Source organism: Pristiophorus japonicus, unplaced genomic scaffold, assembly GCF_044704955.1.
Source record: "Pristiophorus japonicus isolate sPriJap1 unplaced genomic scaffold, sPriJap1.hap1 HAP1_SCAFFOLD_370, whole genome shotgun sequence".
Lineage (NCBI taxonomy): Eukaryota > Metazoa > Chordata > Chondrichthyes > Pristiophoridae > Pristiophorus > Pristiophorus japonicus.
Genome location: NW_027253544.1, coordinates 20555 through 35085, shown reverse-complemented (window position 1 = coordinate 35085; position 14531 = coordinate 20555). Strand labels below are relative to the sequence as shown.

The following is a 14531-nucleotide window of genomic DNA, read 5'->3' as shown; positions in this document are numbered from 1 at the left end:
CCCACCCCGCTTCACACAAACACACCATAAACACTACATGCCCATGAAATCTCCTTGTACAGTTTGTATACACGCTACCCTATCATAGACTCTACTCACTCACTCATTTAATCTCCTGAGGGGAAGTTCTGTATAAACGCTCCCTGATTCTCAAAGGTAATCACGGAAAAATCCAGAATATTCTCAAAAGGCAAAGAGGAGCAAATGTGCAGGTAAATTACAGAGAGGTGTAGGAACTATAGAGTAATGATAATGGGGGACTTCAATTATCCCAATATAGACTGGGATAGTAATAGTGTAAAGGGCAGAGAGGGGTAGAACTATAGCGTATAAAATATTGGTTCGGCCCCAACCGGAGTATTGTGTCCATTTCTAGGCAGCATACTTTAGGAAGGATGTTGAGGCCTTAGAGAAGGTGCAGAAAAGATTTACGAGAATGATTCCAGGAATGAGGGACTTCAGTTACTTTAATAGACGGCAGAAGCTAGACTTGTTCTCCTTGGCGCAGAGAACATTGAGAGGAGATTTGATGGAGGTGTTCAAAATTATGAGGGGTCTGGGCAGAGTCGACAGAGAGAAACTGTTCCCATTGGCGGAAGGGTTGAGAACTAGAGGACACAGATTTAAGGTGATTGGCAAAAGGACCAAAGGCAAGATGAGGAAAAACCTTTTTACACATCGAGTGGTTAGTATCTGGAATGCACTGCCTGAAAGGGTCGTGGAGGCAGACTCAATTGTGGCTTTCAAAAGGGAGTTGGATGAGTACCTGAAGAAAAACCTTTTTGCAGGTCTATGGGGAAAGGGCGGGGGAGTGGGAGTAGCTGAATTGCTCTTGCAGAGAGCCGGCACGGGATCAATGGACCGAATGGCCTCCTGTGCTGTAACCATTCTAGGATTTCAACTGCAAATGCTGACAATCTGAAACAGTTATTGATTATATCGCTTATGTCATTTAATGTTCTGTTATCCCCTTCAAAGATAAGGAAAAGGAGGTGGGGTGGCGTTGCTGGTTAAAGAGGAAATTAACGCAATAGTAAGGAAGGACATTAGCTTGGATGATGTGGAATCGGTACGAGTGGAGCTACGGAATACCAAAGGGCAGAAAACGCTAGTGGGAGTTGTGTACAGACCACTAAACAGTAGTAGTGAGGTTGGGGACAGCATCAAACAAGAAATTGGGGATGCATGCAATAAAGGTACAGCAGTTATCATAGGCGACTTTAATCTATATATACATTGGGCGAACCAAACTGGTAGCAATATGGTGGTGGAGGATTTCCTGGAGTGTATTAGGGATGGTTTTCTAGACCAATATGTCGAGGAACCAACTAGAGGGCTGACCATCCTAGACTGGGTGATGTGTAATGAGAAGGGACTAATTAGCAATCTTGTTGTGCGAGGCCCCTTGGGGAAGAGCGACCATAATATGGTAGAATTCTTTATTAAGATGAAGAGTGACACAGTTAATTCAGAGACTTAAGGAAAGGTAACTTCGATGGTATGAAATGTGAAATGGCTAGATAGACTGGCGATTGATACTTAAAGGATTGACGGTGGATAGGCAATGGCAAACATTTAAAGATCACATGGATGAACTTCAACAATTGTACATCCCTGTCTGGAGTAAAAATAAAACAGGGAAGGTGGCTCAACCGTGGCTAACAAGGTAAATTAAGGATAGTGTTAAATCCAAGGAAGAGGCATATAAATTGGCCAGAAAAAGCAGAAAACCTGAGGACTGGGAGAAATTTAGAATTCAACAGAGGAGGACAAAGGGTTTAATTAGGAGGGGGAAAATAGATTATGAGAGGAAGCTTGCTGTGAACATAAAAACTGACTGCAAAAGCTTCTATAGATGTGTGAAGAGAAAAAGATTAGTGAAGACAAACGTAGGTCCCTTGCAGTCAGATTCAGGTGAATTTATAATGGAGAACAAAGAAATGGCAGACCAGTTGAACAAATACTTTGGTTCTGTCTTCACGAAGGAAGACACAAATAACCTTCCGGAAATAGTAGGGGACCGAGGGTCGAGTGAGAAGGAGGAACTGAAGGAAATCCTTATTAGGCAGGAAATTGTGTCAGGGAAATTGATGGGATTGAAGGCCGATAAATCCCCGGGGCCTGATAGTCTGCATCCCAGAGTACTTAAGGAAGTGGCCCTAGAAATAGGATGCACTGGTGATCATTTTCCAACAGTCTATCGACTCTGGATCAGCTCCTATAGACTGGAGGGTAGCTAATGTAACACCACTGTTTAAAAAAGGAGGGGGAGAGACCGGTTAGCCTGACATCAGTAGTATGGAAAATGTTGTGACTAGTGGGGTGCCGCAGGGCTCAGTGCTGGAATCCCAGCTATTTACAATATACGTCAATGATTTAGATGAAGGAATTGAGTGCAATATCTCCAAGTTTGCAGATAACACTACACTGGGTGGTGGTGTGAGCTGTGAGGAGGATGCTAAGAGGCTGCAGGGTGACTTGGACAGGTTAGGTGAGTGGGCAAATGCATGGCAGATGCAGTATAATGTGGATAAATGTGAGGAGAGACTGGATCGACTGGGCCTGTATACACTAGAGTTTAGAAGGATGAAGGAGGATCTCATTGAAACCTATAAAATTCTGACAGGACTAGACAAGAATGTTCCCGATGTTGGGGAAGTCCAGAACCAGGGGACACAGTCTAAGGATAAGAGGTAAGTCATTTAGGACTGAGATGAGGAGAAACTTCTTCACTCAGAGAGTTGTTAACCTGTGGAATTCCCTACCGCAGAGAGTTGTTGATGCCAGTTCATTGGATATATTCAAGAGGGAGTTAGATATGGCCCTTACGGCTAAAGGGATCAAGGGGTATGGAGAGAAAGTAGGAAAGGGGTACTGATCAGCCATGATCTTATTGAATGGTGGTGCAGGCTGGAATGGCCGAATGGCCTACTCCTGCACCGATTTTCTATGTTTCAACAGTTAACGAGGCACCCGATTTCTTTTCGATGTAACTATCTGTACTGCACTTTTTTTGCGCATGTGTCTGTCAAGCCCCCGCGCTACACCCGCCCGGTGCTGAGTCTGCCATTTATCTAGCTCCGCCCCGCGCTCATCTCAAGCACTGTCTCCCTCCCGCCTCCGCACCCCTCCCCACCGCCCAGAATCATTCACTTCACATGGTGCCGAGAAGCAGGACCCGAGGCCCGAGACTGCCAACCTGGTCTTGGTGGGGGGCCGAGAGGGCGGATGGAAGAGGGAGACAGAGAGGTGCTTCGGGGGGGGGGGCGGGGGGAGGGAGAGAGAGAGAAAGCGGGTTGTGCGGGGGGCAAGGGGGGGGGGAGTGAAAGAGAGAGGCGCTGGGGGAGGAACGAGGAGGGAGAGAAAGGGTTGGGGGAAGACGGAGAAAGAGAGGGACGGGGGGGTGGAGAGAGGGAGAAACTGGGGAGAGAGAGAGAGTGAGACGAAGCTGCGGGGAAGGAACGATGGGGCTGGGGGAGAGAGAGAGAGGGGGACGGTACTGGGGGAAGAGAGACAGGGGTAGGGGGAACGAGAGACGGACGGTGTGGGGGAAAGAGACTCAGACACGGCAGTGGGGGAATGAAATGGGGGTGGGGGAAGAGACGGGGGGGAGAGAGAGAGACGGGGGCGGGAGGGAGAGACAGGGGCGGGAGGGAGAGACGGGGGGGAGGGGGAGGGAGTGACGGGGGGGAGGGAGAGACGGTGGAGGGAGGGAGAGACGGGGGGGAGAGAGAGACGGGGGGGACGGAGAGACGGGGGGGGTGGAGGGAGAGACGGGGGGGGTGGAGGGAGAGACGGGGGGGAGGGAGAGACGGGGGGAGGGAGAGACGGGGGAGGGAGGGAGAGACGGGGGGGAGAGAGAGAGACGGGGGCGGAAGGGAGAGACGGGGGCGGGAGGGAGAGACGGGGGGGGGAGGGAGAGACTGGGGCGGGAGGGAGAGACGGGGGGGGAGGGAGAGACGGGGGGGGAGGGAGAGACTGGGGGGGACGGAGAGACGGGGGGGGAGGGAGAGACGGGGGGGGAGGGAGAGACTGGGGGGGACGGAGAGACGGGGGGGGGGAGGGAGAGACGGGGGGGGAGGGAGAGACGGGGGCGGGAGGGAGAGACGGGGGGGGACGGAGAGACGGGGGGGGTGGAGGGAGAGATGGAGGGGAGGGAGAGACGGGGGCAGGAGAGAGAGACGGGGGCGGGAGGGAGAGACGGGGAGGGAGGGAGTGACGGGGGGGGAGGGAGTGACGGGGGGGAGGGAGAGACGGAGGGGGAGGGAGAGACGGGGCGGGAGGGAGAGACGGGAGGGGGAGGGAGAGACTGGGGCGGGAGGGAGAGACGGGGGGGAGGGAGAGACGGGGGCGGGAGGGAGAGACGGAGGGGGAGGGAGAGACGGGGGGGAGGGAGAGACGGGGGCGGGAGGGAGAGACGGAGGGGGAGGGAGAGATGGGGGGAGGGAGAGATGGCAGGGAGAGGGAGAGACGGGGGCGGGAGGGAGAGACGGGGGCGGGAGGGAGAGACGGGGGCGGGAGGGAGAGACGGGGGCGGGAGGGAGAGACGGAGGGGGAGGGAGAGATGGGGGGAGGGAGAGACGGGGACGGGAGGGAGAGACGGAGGGGGAGGGAGAGATGGGGGGAGGGAGAGATGGGGGGAGGGAGAGACGGGGGCGGGAGGGAGAGACAGGGGCGGGAGGGAGAGACGTGGGCGGGAGGGAGAGACGGGGGCGGGAGGGAGAGACGGGCGGGAGGGAGAGACGGGGGCGGGAGGGAGAGACGGGGAGGGAGGGAGAGACGGGGGGGAGGGAGTAACGGGGGGGGAGGGAGTAACGGGGGGGGAGGGAGTGATGGAGGGGAGGGAGTGACGGGGGCGGGAGGGAGTGACGGGGGGGGAGGGAGTAACGGGGGGGAGGGAGTGACGGGGGGGGAGGGAGTGATGGAGGGGAGGGAGTGACGGGGGCGGGAGGGAGAGACAGGTGGTGAAAGAGACGCGGCGGCGGGAGGGAGAGACGGGGAGGAAGGTGGGGGAAGAGAGGCGGGGGAAGAGAGGGGGTGGGGAGTGACGGGGGCGGGATGGAGAGACGGGGGCGGGAGGGAGAGACGGGGGGGGGGAGGGAGTGACGGGGGTGGTGGGAGTGACGGGGGGGAGGGAGAGATGGGGAGGGAGGGAGAGACGGGGGGGAGGGAGTGACGGGGGTGGTGGGAGTGACGGGGGGAGGGAGAGATGGGGGAGAGGGAGAGATGGGGGGGGGGGAGGGAGAGATGGGGGGAGGGAGAGACGGGGGGGGAGGGAGAGATGGGGCGGGAGGGAGAGATGGGGGGTGAGGGAGAGATGGGGGGGAGGGAGAGATGGGGGGGGAGGGAGAGATGGGGGGGAGGGAGAGACGGGGGGGGGAGGGAGAGACGGGGGGGGGAGGGAGAGATGGAGGGGGAGGGAGAGATGGGGGCGGGAGGGAGAGATGGAGGGTGAGGGAGAGATGGGGGAGGGAGAGACGGGGTGGGGAGGGAATGACGGGGGCGGGAGGGAGAGACGGGGAGGGAGGGAGTGACGTGGGGGGAGGGAGTGGCGGGGGGGAGGAAGTGACGGGGGTGGGTGGGAGAGACAGGGGTGAGAGGGAGAGACGGGGGGTGAGAGGGAGAGACGGGGGGTGAGAGGGAGAGACGGGGGCAGGAGGGAGAGACGGGGAGGGAGGGAGTGACGGGGGGGAGGGAGTGACGGGGGGGAGGGAGTGACGGGGGGAGGGAGTGACGGGGGCGGGAGGGAGTGACAGGTGGTGAAAGAGACGCGGGGGCGGGAGGGAGAGACGGGGAGGAAGGTGGGGGAAGAGAGGCGGGGGAAGAGAGGGGGTGGGGAGAGATGGGGAGGGAGGGAGAGACGGGGGCGGGAGGGAGAGACGGGGGGGAGGGAGTGACGGGGGTGGTGGGAGTGACGGGGGGGAGGGAGAGATGGGGGGGGAGGGAATGACGGGGGCGGGAGGGAGAGACGGGGGGGGAGGGAGAGACGGGGGGCGGGAGGGAGAGATGGGGGCGGGAGGGAGAGATGGGGGGTGAGGGAGAGATGGGGGGGAGGGAGAGATGGGGGGGAGGGAGAGATGGGGGGGAGGGAGAGACGGGGGGGGGGAGGGAGAGATGGAGGGGGAGGGAGAGATGGGGGCGGGAGGGAGAGATGGAGGGTGAGGGAGAGATGGGGGAGGGAGGGAGTGACGGGGGGAGGGAGTGACGGGGGCGGGAGGGAGTGACAGGTGGTGAAAGAGACGCGGGGGCGGGAGGGAGAGACGGGGAGGAAGGTGGGGGAAGAGAGGCGGGGGAAGAGAGGGGGTGGGGAGTGATGGGGGCGGGATGGAGAGACGGGAACGGGAGGGAGAGACGGGGGGGGAGAGGGAGTGACGGGGGGGGTGGGAGTGACGGGGGGGTGGGAGTGAAGGGGGGGAGGGAGAGATGGGGGAGAGGGAGAGATGGGGGGAGGGAGAGACGGGGGGGAGGGAGAGATGGGGGCGGGAGGGAGAGATGGGGGGTGAGGGAGAGATGGGGGGAGGGAGAGACGGGGTGGGGAGGGAGTGACGTGGGCGGGAGGGAGAGACGGGGGGGAGGGAGTGACGGGGGCGGGAGGGAGAGACGGGGGCGGGAGGGAGAGACGGGGGTGGGAGGGAGAGACGGGGGCGGGAGGGAGTGACGGGGGCGGGAGGGAGAGACGGGGGGGAGGGAGTGACGGGGGCGGGAGGGAGTGACGGGGGCGGGAGGGAGAGACGGGGGTGGGAGGGAGAGACGGGGGCGGGAGGGAGTGATGTGGGGGGAGGGAGTGACGTGGGGGGAGTGAGTGACGGGGGCGGGAGGGAGTGACGGGGGCAGGAGGGAGAGACGGGGACAGGAGGGAGTGACGGGGGCGGGAGGGAGAGACGGGGGGGAGGGAGTGACGGGGGCGGGAGGGAGTGACGGGGGCGGGAGGGAGAGACGGGGGTGGGAGGGAGAGACGGGGGCGGGAGGGAGTGATGTGGGGGGAGGGAGTGACGTGGGGGGAGTGAGTGACGGGGGCGGGAGGGAGTGACGGGGGCAGGAGGGAGAGACGGGGACAGGAGGGAGTGACGGGGGCGGGAGGGAGAGACGGGGGCGGGAGGGAGTGACGGGGGGGGGAGGGAGTGACGGGGGGGGAGGGAGTGACGGGGGCGGGAGGGAGAGACAGGTGGTGAAAGAGACGCGGGGGCGGGAGGGAGAGACGGGGAGGAAGGTGGGGGAAGAGAGGCGGGGGAATAGAGGGGGTGGGGAGAGATGTGGTGGGGAGAGACGGGGCAGGGGGGAGAGTGAGAGGGGGGCAGAAGAGACGGGGGGCAGAAGATACGTGCGGGAGAGGCGGGGGAGGGGGGAAGAGAGACGGGAGGGAAGGGGAGAGACGGGGGGCGGCAGAGACCAGGGTGGGTGGGGGGAGGGACGGGGCGGGGAGAGAGATGGGGGAAGAGAGATGGGGGAGGGGGGGGAAGAGATGGCGGGGGAAGAGATCTGGGGGAGGGAGATGAGGGGGGCGGAGACGGGAGGGGAGAGACGGGGTGGGGGTGATAAAGTGGGGGGAAGGGAGAGTGACGGGGGGGGGGGTTGGTTGTGGGGGTGAGACACATGCGTGGGGGCAGGGAATCAGATGGAAGAGAGGGAACTCAGGGAAGATGGATCACGTTGTTCCAATCCCCTGCAAGGGACATCGTTGGAGAGGATAAAATCCAGACGTCACAAAACTATCACGAGTCACCATACCCACTAAAATTATGACATCACAAGAATGGGGGACAGTGATTGGTTCTTCCCGATTAAGTGAATCACTGGACAGGGAATGAAACTTAACGACAGCTAATAACATAAAAACATAGAAATATCGAAATTAGTTCCAGGAGCAGGCCATTCGGCCCTTCGAGCCTGCACCGCCATTCAATAAGATCATGGCTGATCATTCCCTCAGTACCCCTTTCCTGCTTTCTCTCCATACTCCTTGATCCCTTTGGCCGTAAGGGCCATAATGAACTCCCTCTTGAATATATCAAACGAACTGGCATCAACAACTTTCTGCGGTAAAGAATTCCGCAGGTTAACCACTCTCTGAAGAAGTTTCTCCTCATCTCAGTCCTAAATGGCTTGCCACTTATTCTTAGACTGTGACCACTGTTTCTGGAACTCCCCAGCAATGGGAACATTCTTCCTGCCACTAACCTTTCCACTCCCGTCAGAATTTTATATATTTCTGTGAGATCCCCTCCCATTCTTCTAAACTCCAGTGGATACAAGCCCAGTTGATCCAGTTTCTCCTCATATGTCAGTCCTGCCATCCCGGGAATCAGTCTGGTGAACCTTCGCTGCACTCCGTCAATGGCAAGAACATCCTTCCTCAGATTAGGAGAACAAAACTGAACATAATATTCCAGGTGTGGCCTCAGCAAGGTCCTGTACAACTGCAGTAAGACCTCCCAGCTCCTATACTCAAATCCTCTAGCTGTGAAGTCCCCGGAGCCTGACAGTCTGCATCCCAGAGTACTTAAGAAAGTGGCCATAAAAATAGTAGATGCATTGGTGATCATTTTCCAACAATCTGTCGACTCTGGATCAGTTCCTATGGACTGGAGGGTACCTAATGTAACACCACTGTTTAAAAAAGGAGGGGGAGAAAACGGGTAATTATAGACGGGTTAGCCTGACATCAATTGTGGGGAAAATGTTGGAATCAATTATTAAAAATGAAATAGCAACGCATTTGGAAAGCAGTGACAGGATCGGTCCAAGTCAGCATGGATTTATGAAGGGGAAATCATGCTTGACAAAGCTTCTGGAATTTTTTGAGGATGTAACTAGTAGAGTGGACAAGGGAGAACCAGTGGATGTGGTGTATTTGGACTTTCAAAAGGCTTTTGACAAGGTCCCACACAAGAAATTGGTGTGCAAAATTAAAGCACATGGTATTGGAGGTAGAGAACTGGTTGGCAGACAGGAAGCAGAGAGTCAGGATAAATGGATCCTTTTCAGAATGGCAGGCAGTGACTAGTGGAATACCGCAGGGCTCAGTGCTGGGACCCCAGCTCTTTACAATATACATTAATGATTTAGATGAAGGAATTGAGTGTAATATCTCCAAGTTTGCAGATGACACTAAGCTGGGTGCCGGTGTGAGCTGTGAGGAGGACGCTAAAAGCCTGCAGGGTGAATTGGACAGGTTAGGTGAGTGGGCAAATACATGGCAGATGCAGTATTATGTGGATAAATGTGAGGTTATCCACTTTGGGGGCAAAAACACGAAGGCAGAATATTATCTGAATGGCGGCAGATTAGGACAGGGGGGGGTGCAACGAGACCTGGGTGTCATGGTTCATCTGTCATTGAAAGTTGGAATGCAGGTACAGCAGGCGGTGAAGAAGGCAAATAGTATGTTGGCCTTCATAGCTAGGGGATTTGAGTATCGGAGCAGGGAGGTCTTACTGCAGTTGTACAGGGCCTTGGTGAGGCCTTACCTGGAATATTGTGTTCAGTTTTGGTCTCCTAATCTGAGGAAGGACGTTCTTGCTATTGAGGGAGTGCAGTGAAGGTTCACCAGCCTGTTTCCCGGGATGGCGGGACTGACATATGAGGAGAGACTGGATCAACTGGGCCTTTATACATTGGAGTTTAGAAGGATGAGAGGGGATCTCATAGAAACTTACAAGATTCTGACAGGACTGGACAGGTTAGATGCGGGAAGAATGTTCCCGATGATGGGGAAGTCCAGAACCAGGGGACACATTCTTAGGATAAGGGGTAGGCCATTTTGGACTGAGGTGAGGAGAAACTTCTTCAATCAGAGAGTTGTTAACCTGTGGAATTCCCTATGGCAGAGAGTTGTTGATGCCAGTTCATTGGATATATTCAAGAGGGAATTAGATATAGCCCTTACGGCTAAGGGGGTCAAGGTGTATGGAGAGAAAGTAGAAAGGGGTACTGAGGGAATGATCAGCCATGGTGTTATTGAATGGTGGTGCAGGTTCGAAGGGCCGAATGCCTTATTTTCTATGTTTCTATGTAACATGCCATTTGCCTTCTTCACCGCCTGCTGTACCTGCATGCCAAACTTCAATGGCTGATGTACCATGACACCCAGGTCTCGTTGCACCTCCCCTTTTCCAAATCTGTCACCATTCAGATCATATTCTGTCTCCCTGTTTTTGCCCCCAAAGTGGATAACCTCACATTTATCCACATTATACTGCATCTGCTATGCATTTGCCCACTCACCTAACCTGTCCAAGTCACCCTGCAGTCTCTTAGCATCCTCCTCACAGCTCACACCGCCACCCAGCTTAGTGTCATCTGCAAACTTGGATATATTACATTCAATTCTTTCATCTGAATCATTAATGTATATTGTAAATAGCTGGTGTCCCAGCACTGAGCCCTGTGGCACCCCACTGGTCTCTGCCTGCCATTCTGAAAAGGACCCGTTTATTCCGACTCTCTGCTTCCTGTCTGCCAACCAGTTCTCTGTCCACATCGATACATTACCTCCAATACCATGTGCTTTAATTTTCACACTAATGTCTTGTGTGGGACCTTGTCAAAAGCCTTTTGAAAGTCCAAATACACCACATCCACTGGTTCTCCCTTGTCCACTCTACTAGTTACATCCTCAAAAAATTGCAGAAGATTTGTCAAGCATGATTTCCCTTTCATAAATCCATGCTGACTTAGACCGATCCTGTCACTGCTTTCCAAATACACTGCTATTTCATCTTTAGTAATTGATTCCAACATTTTCCCCACCACCGATGTCAGGCTAACCGGTCTATAATTCCCCATTTTCTCTCTCCCTCCTTTTTAAAAAGTGGTGTTACATTAGCTACCCTCCAATCCATAGGAACTGATCCAGAGTCAATCGAATGTTGGAAAATGATCACCAATGCGTCCATTATTTCTAGGGCCACTTCCTTAAGTACTCTGGGATGCAGCCTATCAGGCCCTGAGGATTTATCGGCCTTCAATCCCATCAATTTCCCAAACACAATTTCCTGACTAATAAGGATTTCCTTCAGTTCCTCCTTCTCGCTAGACCCTCGAACCCTTAGTATTTCCGGAAGGTTATTTGTGTCTTCCTTAGTGAAGGCAGATCCAAAGTATTTGTTCAATTGGTCTGCCATTTCTTTGTTCCCCATTATAAACTCACCTGATTCTGTCTGCAAAGGACCTATGTTGGTCTTCACTAATCTTTTTCTCTTCACATATCTATAGAAGCTTTTGCAGTCAGTTTTTATGTTCGCTGGAGGCTTCCTCTCATACTCTATCTTCCCGCTCCTAATTAAACCCTTTGTCCTCCTCTGCTGAACTCTAAATTTCTCCCAGTCCTCAGCTTTGCTGCTTTTTCTGGCCAATTTATATGCCTCTTCCTTGGATTTAACACTATCCCTAATTTCCCTTATTAGCCACGATTGAGCCACCTTCCACTTATTTAATGGACCTGAGCCTTTAACCTCTCTTTACACTTCCTTCTCACACTTTCTCTCTCTTTCCCTCACTGGTCAATATCGAAACTGTAGTAAAATTGTTGTGAAGCGCCTTGGGGCATTTTACTATGTTAAAGGCGCTATATAAATAACAGTTATTATTAATAAACCTGTTAACAATCCGTACACAAAGCCCCATCTATGGTGGGGGAGGGTAAGGTCATGCACTTGCGCTGGTGTAAGGAGGCACTTTGGCCCGGGGAGGGATGTACTTGGACAGGGGTGAGGTACTTTGGCTGGGGGAGGGATGTACTTGGACAGGGGTGAGGTACTTTGGCTGGGGTAGGGATGTACTTGGACTGGGGTGAGGTACTTTGGGGGGGGTGCGGAGAGAGGGATGGGTTTGGACTGGGGTAAGGCACTTTGGCCATTGCTGTCTTCTGGGGAGCTTTGTCCTCTGTCGACACAGGAAGTCAAAGTGGATCGAGTTACAATTTGCAAAGTCAGTGAGACCTTGGGATGGACGATTCCAGTTATACATTCCTGTGAAACTTCAGGGTGTGGCTTATCCTCCATGAGGACCAATCATTGACAAAGGGTGGAGCATGGCAGCCATTTTTGCAGTATAAATAAGTGTGCCCATTTCTTTTGTCATGTCTGTTTTCCACTCTCGCTTCCCTTTTGTTCTGGGTGTCCAAAATGTCAACTCCTCCATTTTCTCCACAAAAAACAGACTGGCCGAGACATTCCGTATGTTCTGTTGTTGTTCCAGAGTTTTGATCCATTCTTACATCGCCACTATTCAACTCTGGCATTTCGCACATCACTAACAACATTCCCACTCTCTGTTCCACAGCACGACAGTAACCACTGTGTCTGACGGTATATTTCCACTGGTCCACCCCACTGTGTGAAGGTTACATATGTTCCCAGTAAGGAGCTGTTACTGTGACCCTGCCAGTGTGAGTTAACATTGACTTGCCGGTTACATTGAGCTGGGTTCCTGCTCCATAGATGTAGCTCCACACACTGCAGCTGTAGGCAGCAGTATCACTGAGGGACACATTCACGATGGTCAGAATGTAACTGTTACTGGTGATGTTCCTGGAAGGCAGAAAACGGTCGTGGATACCCCGGGACCTGGTAATGGTGCCATTCACAAACTGGCTCATCACCCACTCGCTGTTGTTCCCGGGTCGCTGGCAGTGCCAGTGGACATCAGTGTCACTCACACTGGCATTGTACATGGCACATTGTAACTGCACGGTTTCACCCTCTGGGACCTTGCTGACTGTTGGATGCTGAACAAGGACCGGATCAGCTAATGGATCTGTACGTGGGAAATATATGGAGTCTGACACAAAGAAATATATTTCTCCAGCATTCAAAGTTGAAAAATTTATAACATTTGGAATGTTATGAGAGCACCTGATGCTTAACCCAGCAGTTTGTAAACTGAGAGCCCAGACAAAGTGGAACTCGACATCATCAATAGTGTCTGCCATGACTCAGTGGGTAGCACTCTCGCCTCGGGGTCAGAAGGTTATGGGTTCATGTCCCACTCCAGAGTCTTCAACACAAAAATCTAGGCTGACACTCCCAGTGCAGTGCTGAGGGAGTGCTGCACTGTCCAAGGTGCTGTCTTTTGAATGACTTGTTAAACCGAGGCCCCGTCTGCTCTCTCAAGTGGATATAAAAGATCCCACGGCACTATTTTGAAGAAGAGCAGGGGAGTTATCCCCAGTGCCCTGTCCAATATTTATCCCTCAATCAACATCACTAAAGCAGATTATGTGATCATTATCACATTGCTGTTTATGGGAGCTTGCTGTGTGCAAAGTGGCTGCCGTGTTTCCTACATTACAACAGTGTCTACATTTCAACAAGTACTTCATTGACTACAAAGCAATTTGGGACATCATGAGGGCGTGAAAGGCCCTATATAAATGCAAGTCTTTCTTTCTCAGAGTCACAATCCCACTCCAGAGATCCTAGCACATATCTAGACACTCCAGTGCAGCATGGAGGGTGTGCTACACTGCCAGAGGTGCCGTCATTGAAATGAGATTGCCATCTCAGTTGGATGGAAAAGATCTCACGGCATTATTCGAAGATTAGCAGAGGAGTTCTCCCAGTGTCCAGGTCAACATTTATACCTAAAACACATGATCTGGCTATTTATTTAATTGCTGTTTGTGGGACATTGTGTGTTTCCTAAATTACAACAGTGATTGCACTTCACATGTACGTTATTGGCTTATGTAAAGTGGTTTGGGACATCCCGAGACTGTGAAAGGCGCTATCGAAGTGCAGGTTCTTTCTCTTTGTGTCCCTTATTACATAAGAACATAAGAAATCGGAACAGGAGTAGGCCATATGGCCCCTCGAGCCTGCTCCGCCATTTAATAAGATCATGACAGATCTGATCATGGACTCAGCTCCACTTCCCCGCCCGCTCCGCATAACCCCTTATCCCCTTATCGTTTAAGAAACAGTTTATTTCTGTCTTAAATTTATTCAATGTCCTAACTTCCACAGCTCTCTGAGGCAGAGAATTCCACAGATTAACAACCCTCAGAGAAGAAATTTCTCCTCATTTCTGTTTTAAATGGGCAGCCCCTTCTTCGAAGATCATGCCTCTATAGTTCTAGTCTCCCCTATCAGTGGAAACATCCTCTCTATATCCACCTTGTCAAGCCCCCTCATAATCTTATACGTTTCAATCAGATCACCTCTCATTCTTCTGAATTCCAATGAGTAGAGACCCAACCTACTCAACCTTTCCTCATGTCAACCCCCTCTGAAATCAACCAAGTGAACCTTCTCTGAACTGCCTCCAAAGCAAGTATATCCTTTCTTAAATATGGAAACCAAAACTGCACGCAGTATTCCAGGTGTGGCCTCACCAATACCCTGTATAACTGTAGCAAGACTTCCCTGCTTTTATACTCCATCCCCTTTGCAATAAAGGCCAAGATTCCATTGGCCTTCCTGATCACTTGCTGTACCTGCATACTATCCTTTTGTGTTTCATAAGTACCCCCAGGTCCCGCTGTACTGCGGCACTTTGCAATCTTTCTCCATTTAAATAATAACTTGCTTTGC

General features: G+C 53.4%; 1 protein-coding gene across 1 annotated transcript in view; it reads right to left on the bottom strand.

Annotated features, from left to right (window-relative positions):
* Positions 1-14531, bottom strand: part of LOC139250426 (uncharacterized) — a 71787-nt gene that overhangs the window by 37433 nt on the left and 19823 nt on the right. The window lies entirely within an intron of this gene.